Source organism: Schistocerca piceifrons, chromosome 11 (assembly GCF_021461385.2).
Source record: "Schistocerca piceifrons isolate TAMUIC-IGC-003096 chromosome 11, iqSchPice1.1, whole genome shotgun sequence".
NCBI lineage: Eukaryota > Metazoa > Arthropoda > Insecta > Orthoptera > Acrididae > Schistocerca > Schistocerca piceifrons.
Genome location: NC_060148.1, coordinates 84844530 through 84852036, shown reverse-complemented (window position 1 = coordinate 84852036; position 7507 = coordinate 84844530).

The following is a 7507-nucleotide window of genomic DNA, read 5'->3' as shown; positions in this document are numbered from 1 at the left end:
GCCAGACAGGAGATCTAAAAAAACTTTTCATAGGGAGCTTTGATTTCTCCAATCACGTCCGTTACGAAAAAATCCTCACACAAGATCTTTGCACAGCGCCACATATACAAATCACTCGTGCGTTTCTTCGAAACTTTGCAAGTAATTAAATTGTACTCTCTAGCAAAATTGATAACACAAATTGTTTTCCTAAATTCATCAGTTAGCTTCACAATTATGAAACAAACGTTAGGAACATATGTGACCGCTGCACAACGGGAACACGTCGGCTTTGACCAATGACGTCAGAATTTGCCAGAGATGATTTATTACACGCATTTAACAGCAAAGATGAGTATTCCTAAGCAAAGAAAGGAATGCTGGAGAGAGAAAACAGATGATAGAATAATCACGTGCATTAATATTTCGACATAACGTCTGGGATATCGCTTGTTTTGAGTCCTAGTACTTCTTAAAAAAAAAAAAAGGGGGGATAGAAGTTGACGTCGTTGGTCAAAGCCGACGGGTTGTATCCCATTCTTCAGTAATCCCCTTCCCATACTATACGATATTTTTCAGTCGACGCTAGAAGTATCGAAGGCGAAAAGACCTACAACGAATAATTTGTATTTCGTACTTCCGTTGAGCAATATAGGTCAACTAAAGCATAGTATACTACTACTAGCAAAGTCGAAAAGAGAGACATATGTAACATTGGCATCCTCTAACACAGTTGAGAAGAAATAAAAACTTTGAGGTTCGCCGATGACATTGTAATTCTGTCAGAGACAGCAAAAGACTTGGAAGAGCAGTTGAACGGAATGGACAGTATCTTGAAAGGAGGATATAAGATGAACACCAACAAAAGCAAAACGAGGATGATGGAATGTAGTCGATTTAAGTCGGATGATGCTGAGGGAATTAGATTAGGAAGTGGTGAAGGAGTTTTGCTATTTGGGGAGTAAAATAACTGATGATGGTCAAAGTAGAGAGGATATAAAATGTAGACTGGCAATGGCAAGGGAAGCGTTTCTGAAGAAGAGAAATTTGTTAACATCGAGTATATATTTAAATGTCAGGAAGTCGTTTCTGAAAGTATTTGTATGGAGTGTAGCCATGTATGGAACTGAAACGGGGACGATAAATAGTTTGGACAAGAAGAGAATAGAAGCTTTCGAAATGTGGTGCTACAGAAGAATGCTGAAGATTAGATGGGTAGATCACGTAACTAATGAGGAAGTATTGAATAGAATTGGGGAGAAGAGGAGTCTGTGGCACAACTTGACAAGAAGAAGAGACCGGTTGGTAGGACATGTTCTGAGGCATCAAGGGATCATCAATTTAGCATTGGAGGGCAGCGTGGAGCGTAAAAATCGTAGAGGGAGACCAAGAGATGAATACATTAAGCAGATTCAGAAGGATGTAGGTTGCAGTAAGTACTGGGAGATGAAGAAGCTTGCACAGGATAGAGTAGCATGGAGAGCTGCATCAAACTAATCCCAGGACTGAAGACCACAACAACAATAACACAGTTGAACTACGAATATAGTATCCTGTTCTTCATTTTCCCTATGTAGGCCAACTGTAGTACGGAATACAAATCTTACATATGTCGCTATTTTCCGCCTTCGGTGACACTGATATCCTATTCTTCAGTTGACCTACATACGGAATACAAATTTTACTGTTGTAGGTTCTTTCACTGACGCTAGTACTGCTATGATAATTTTCGGCCTATACTACTAGCACCGAAGGCAAAAACAAAATTCGTATCCTATACTTCAGTTGACCAACTTAAGTATAGGATACAGATTTTATGTATGTCGATTTTTTTCGCCTTCGCGTAATTCTTCTGACCTACAGAGGTCAATTGTAGTATAGGATACAAATTTTACGCATGTCCGTCTTTTCACCTTCAATAGTACAAGTATCAGCTGAAGAACAGGATGCTTGTAGTAGCGGAGAAGAAAAAGGCAACACCTGTAAAATTTGTATCTCGTACTGCAGTCGATCTATGTAGGTCAGCTGAAGAATAGGATACTGGTGCTAGCGAAAGCGGAAAAGGCGACATAAGTTAAATTTGTATCTCGTACTGTATTCAATCTATACAGATCAACTGAAGTTTGGGATACAACTCATAAATGCCAGTTGTGGTATTCCATGCCAACGTTACTTCTGTCACTTTTTTGCCTTCCTTTTTTGCACTAGTTTCCCATTCTTCAGTTGAGATGATAAATCCATACCTACAAACGAAAATCGAAAAGCAGCAAAACTTATCAAGAATGAAAAAAAATTCTTCCAAAATACCTGTAACTCACTAAGAATGAAAATAATTTCCGAATAAATTGGAACCAACAAATTATTTAAACTAACAGAAGCGCCAAAACTCGTACGCAATGTCTAGCCCTGCATTCCAAAAAACACATTCATTTATATCAATTTACAATGATGACCCACAGGCCGCAGAAAAATTCTGGTCGACCCTCGAGACAGATGTCCAAAGTCCTCCGATATGACGTCAGACTACTCCTGGGCGACTTTAGTGCACATATCGGCAGAGAAAAACGACACAGGAAAACAGACGGAAATTATCCAGCGCATACTTTACTTTACTTTACTTTTTCGTGTCCGGAAACTACAATTTGTTTGCCCAATATTGGGCAATGTTCAATTCTTCTTCTTTAGCCAGCCATAGATCGTCGAGGGTGCATCTGAGCGGGCAGGCTGGGCATTGTAGGAGATGTTCCATGTCCTGTTGAGTGCCGCAGTCGCATTTGTCGTCATTTTCGTCCAACAAACCCCATTTCATCAGATTAGATTTCACAGGAGCCACCCCAGTTCTGATGCGGTTAAGCATTCTCCAGGTTTTCCAATCACCAGAAACGCCGCTTGGTGGGTCCTCTCTTAGTGGATAGTAGATGGGGGGCTCATCTAAGGCGCAACTTAGGAAACGGCATCTGGATTTGAGTCTGATGGGGCCACACTTAGACCAAATATTGAGTGACGAACATCAAAGGTTTGTTTTAGCTTCTCGGTATGTTCATGGGCTTTCCTACGTGAGTCAGGGTTTGTGAAACCTGCGGCCCTGTAAAGATTTTCTATGGGGGGTAGGTTTCATGCTGCCTGTCACTATCCTGTATGTTTCATTCAAGCTAATATCTACCTCTTTTGCGTGGGCGGATCTGCACCATACCGGGCAGGCATATTCGGCAGTTGCGAAGCACAAAGCTTGGGCTGAAGTTCTGACCACGGTAGGTTTGGCACCCCGTTTGCTGTTGGACAGCTTTCATATCAGGGAATTTCGTGCTTCTACTTTTTTGCGTGTTTTTTCTCAATGATATTTGTATGTCAATGTTCTGTCCAGCACGACGCCAAGGGAGGTGGGAGTATCTGTGTGTTCTAATAATGTCCCATCCCAGGTAACATTGAGCCTGTACTTTGCCTGCCTCGAGTTCCGATGGAATGCACTCACTTGAATTTTGGAGGGATTGGGTTTTAGAGAACTCTTTTTGTAGTAGGTTGACATTATAAAAAGGGCGGTTTCTAGTTTCTCCTCGATGGCTTCAAACCTGTTGCCTTGAACTGTTATTGCCAGGTCGTCTGCATATACAAAAGTTTTGGTTTTGTCTGGAGTTGGTTGGTCATTTGTATATACACTCCTGGAAATTGAAATAAGAACACCGTGAATTCATTGTCCCAGGACCCCAACACCAAATAATTACCTTACCTTTGTTGAGACTTTGCGAAAGGTATCTAGACAATATATTCCTATGGGTTGCAGACAACACTATATCCCAGGGCTCTCAAATGCCTCAAAGGACATCCTGGAGAAGTATCAAGTATTGTTCGCGGAAGACCCATTCAGCGACGAAACCATCACCTGTGGCACAGCTTTAATGTCAGCCCTCAGCGAGGCACGCGAGAAGAAGTGGATAGCAACCCTAGAAAGAATGGATATGTCCCACAGTAGCAAAATAGCCTGGAACCTGATTAAGAAACTGGATGTTGACCCAAGGCTAAGCAAGGACCCGGCCAACTAACTCCAAACCAGGTGGCCAACCAACTCCTTCTAAACGGCAAGTTCAACTCCAAACGTCAGAAAACTATAATCACACGCCTACTGCCAACGGAAAACACCAACTTCCAGAAACCATTTAGCATGAGAGAGTTGAACAATGGCATAAATACCATGAAGAATGGGAAAGCCGCTGGGTTTGATGATATTTGCGTGGAACAGATTAAAAACTTCGGCCTTGGCGCCAGGGACTGGATACTTGGACTTTTTAACATGTGCCGTGAAACCTTTCAAATCCCGAAACTGTGGAGGAAGTCAAAAGTGGTGGCTCTCCTTAAGCCCGGGAAGGACCCAGAGTCTCCGAAGAGCGATCGACCCATAACCCTTCTCTGCCATCTGTTTAAGCTCTATGAAAGAATGATCCTCAACAGAATAGATAAGATCGTTGACTCGAAGCTAATTCCACACCAAGCAGGTTTTAGACCTGGAAAGTCCTGTACCAGTCAAATTCTAGCATTGACGGAACATATTGAGGATGGGTTTGAGAATAAACTAATCACCGGGCTGGCACTAGTCGACCTAAGTTCCGCCTATGATACAGTACATCACCGGACACTACTGCATAAAATCTACGAGACCCTGAAAGACTACCACCTAGTCAAGATAATCGAATCCCTGCTCCAAAATAGACAGTTCTTCGTAATGGTTGAGGGGAAAAAGAGTCGATGGCGGAATCAGAAAAATGGGCTCGCCCAAGGGAGCGTGCTGGCGTCAATCCTATTCAACATACACTCCTGGAAATGGAAAAAAGAACACATTGACACCGGTGTGTCAGACCCACCATACTTTCTGGACACTGCGAGAGGGCTGTACAAGCAATGATCACACGCACGGCACAGCGGACACACCAGGAACCGCGGTGTTGGCCGTCGAATGGCGCTAGCTGCGCAGCATTTGTGCACCGCCGCCGTCAGTGTCAGCCAGTTTGCCGTGGCATACGGAGCTCTATCGCAGTCTTTAACACTGGTAGCATGCCGCGACAGCGTGGACGTGAACCGTATGTGCAGTTGACGGACTTTGAGCGAGGGCGCATAGTGGGCATGCGGGAGGCCGGGTGGACGTACCGCCGAATTGCTCAACACGTGGGGCGTGAGGTCTCCACAGTACATCGATGTTGTCGCCAGTGGTCGGCGGAAGGTGCACGTGCCCGTCGACCTGGGACCGGACCGCAGCGACGCACGGATGCACGCCAAGACCGTAGGATCCTACGCAGTGCCGTAGGGGACCGCACCGCCACTTCCCAGCAAATTAGGGACACTGTTGCTCCTGGGGTATCGGCGAGGACTATTCGCAACCGTCTCCATGAAGCTGGGCTACGGTCCCGCACACCGTTAGGCCGTCTTCCGCTCACGCCCCAACATCGTGCAGCCCGCCTCCAGTGGTGTCGCGACAGGCGTGAATGGAGGGACGAATGGAGACGTGTCGTCTTCAGCGATGAGAGTCGCTTCTGCCTTGGTGTCAATGATGGTCGTATGCGCGTTTGGCGCCGTGCAGGTGAGCGCCACAATCAGGACTGCATACGACCGAGGCACACAGGGCCAACACCCGGCATCATGGTGTGGGGAGCGATCTCCTACACTGGCCGTACACCACTGGTGATCGTCGAGGGGACACTGAATAGTGCACGGTACATCCAAACCGTCATCGAACCCATCGTTCTACCATTCCTAGACCGGCAAGGGAACTTGCTGTTCCAACAGGACAATGCACGTCCGCATGTATCCCGTGCCACCCAACGTGCTCTAGAAGGTGTAAGTCAACTACCCTGGCCAGCAAGATCTCCGGATCTGTCCCCCATTGAGCATGTTTGGGACTGGATGAAGCGTCGTCTCACGCGGTCTGCACGTCCAGCACGAACGCTGGTCCAACTGAAGCGCCAGGTGGAAATGGCATGGCAAGCCGTTCCACAGGACTACACCCAGCATCTCTACGATCGTCTCCATGGGAGAATAGCAGCCTGCATTGCTGCGAAAGGTGGATATACACTGTACTAGTGCCGACATTGTTCATGCTCTGTTGCCTGTGTCTATGTGCCTGTGGTTCTGTCAGTGTAATCATGTGATGTATCTGACCCCAGGAATGTGTCAATAAAGTTTCCCCTTCCTGGGACAATGAATTCACGGTGTTCTTATTTCAATTTCCGGGAGTGTAGTATCGAGACCCACAATTTTCTGGACACAGTGATCCTCTTAGGTTTCCCATATTTTGGATTTCAAGGGAAATATTCAAAATTTACACTTGGGCTTCATAAATTATAAATGGCAACTCTATTGTAAGGCATCGAAATTTTGTCGCACACGAAGCACTGAAATGTAGACTGCAATGTGCTTTTGTCAGCCAATCATAGCTCATGTCACATGATCTCACCAGCCAATGACAGCAGCTGTTCAAAGCACAGGAGTTATTTAGTCCGCTAATAGCACAACTTACTTTCCATGAAAACACAAATAGTGAACGTTTATGATCTAAATTCATAACCACACAGTATATCGACAAGAAAAGCTAATGTTTCACATAACATTGGTCTCTCTTAGCATGCGTTACCCTTTAATATATATCAAACAAATTTACCAGTAAAATTTTAAATAATGGCTGGTCTTCTGGGCCCCAAACTTTTCCTAAATGGCTGGTCCTGAGTGTGTTAAGTTTTGATTGATATTCACATGCTCCACGATTTAAGAAATTCATCACACACTCATGTTGCATAAAAGGAAAATTTTTCTGAAAGTAACTTCTCAAAACACCATTCTGAATATTTTCCCACGAAATGTAACCGGTTATGACATCACTCACCAAAAGCAGTTTGTCATTACTAAGTATTTCAGTTTTTGTCCTACAGCATTTGAACCACATTGCACTTGTGTGTGCCCTGTGGTTTTTTTGCTGTAAATGGTACATTTGCTTTGCAATTAAAGTTTTATTTTGTTGTTGTTCTTTCATTTATGTTTTATTGCTGCTGTAGCAGGTTAAAGTAAACTGTTTCAGTATATCAGTTCTTACCAGTCATAATTACAAAAATAACTGAAAACTAGAACTAAGAATTCCCATGAAAACATTCTTGTATTTTCATGGGGCTGTGACACTATTTGTGAGTTACCCGACATCAGCATTTTTACACACATCGGAGCAGTAACCGCTGCGCACAAGCAAACCAATTTTTGACGTTCTGCGCATTGACGTCTCGGAGGAACAGCTCTTGGCGCGTGGGAAGAGTACGTTTGAGCTTTGTGCTGTCGTGGTTCGTGCGTGTTGTGTTTCGTGCGTGTTGTTACCGTTTGGTTATCTTTGTGCAGTGAGTGTTTTTCCGAAGTATTTGAGTAAGTGGAAGCAATGTCAGGTTGTGCTGTTGTTTGCTGTAATTCTCACAATCGCAATACAAAAGGGACTGAAATAGTGTTGCATTGTTTCCCACGTGATGAAAGTCTGCAAAAGGTTTGGCTTTCAAAATGGTTT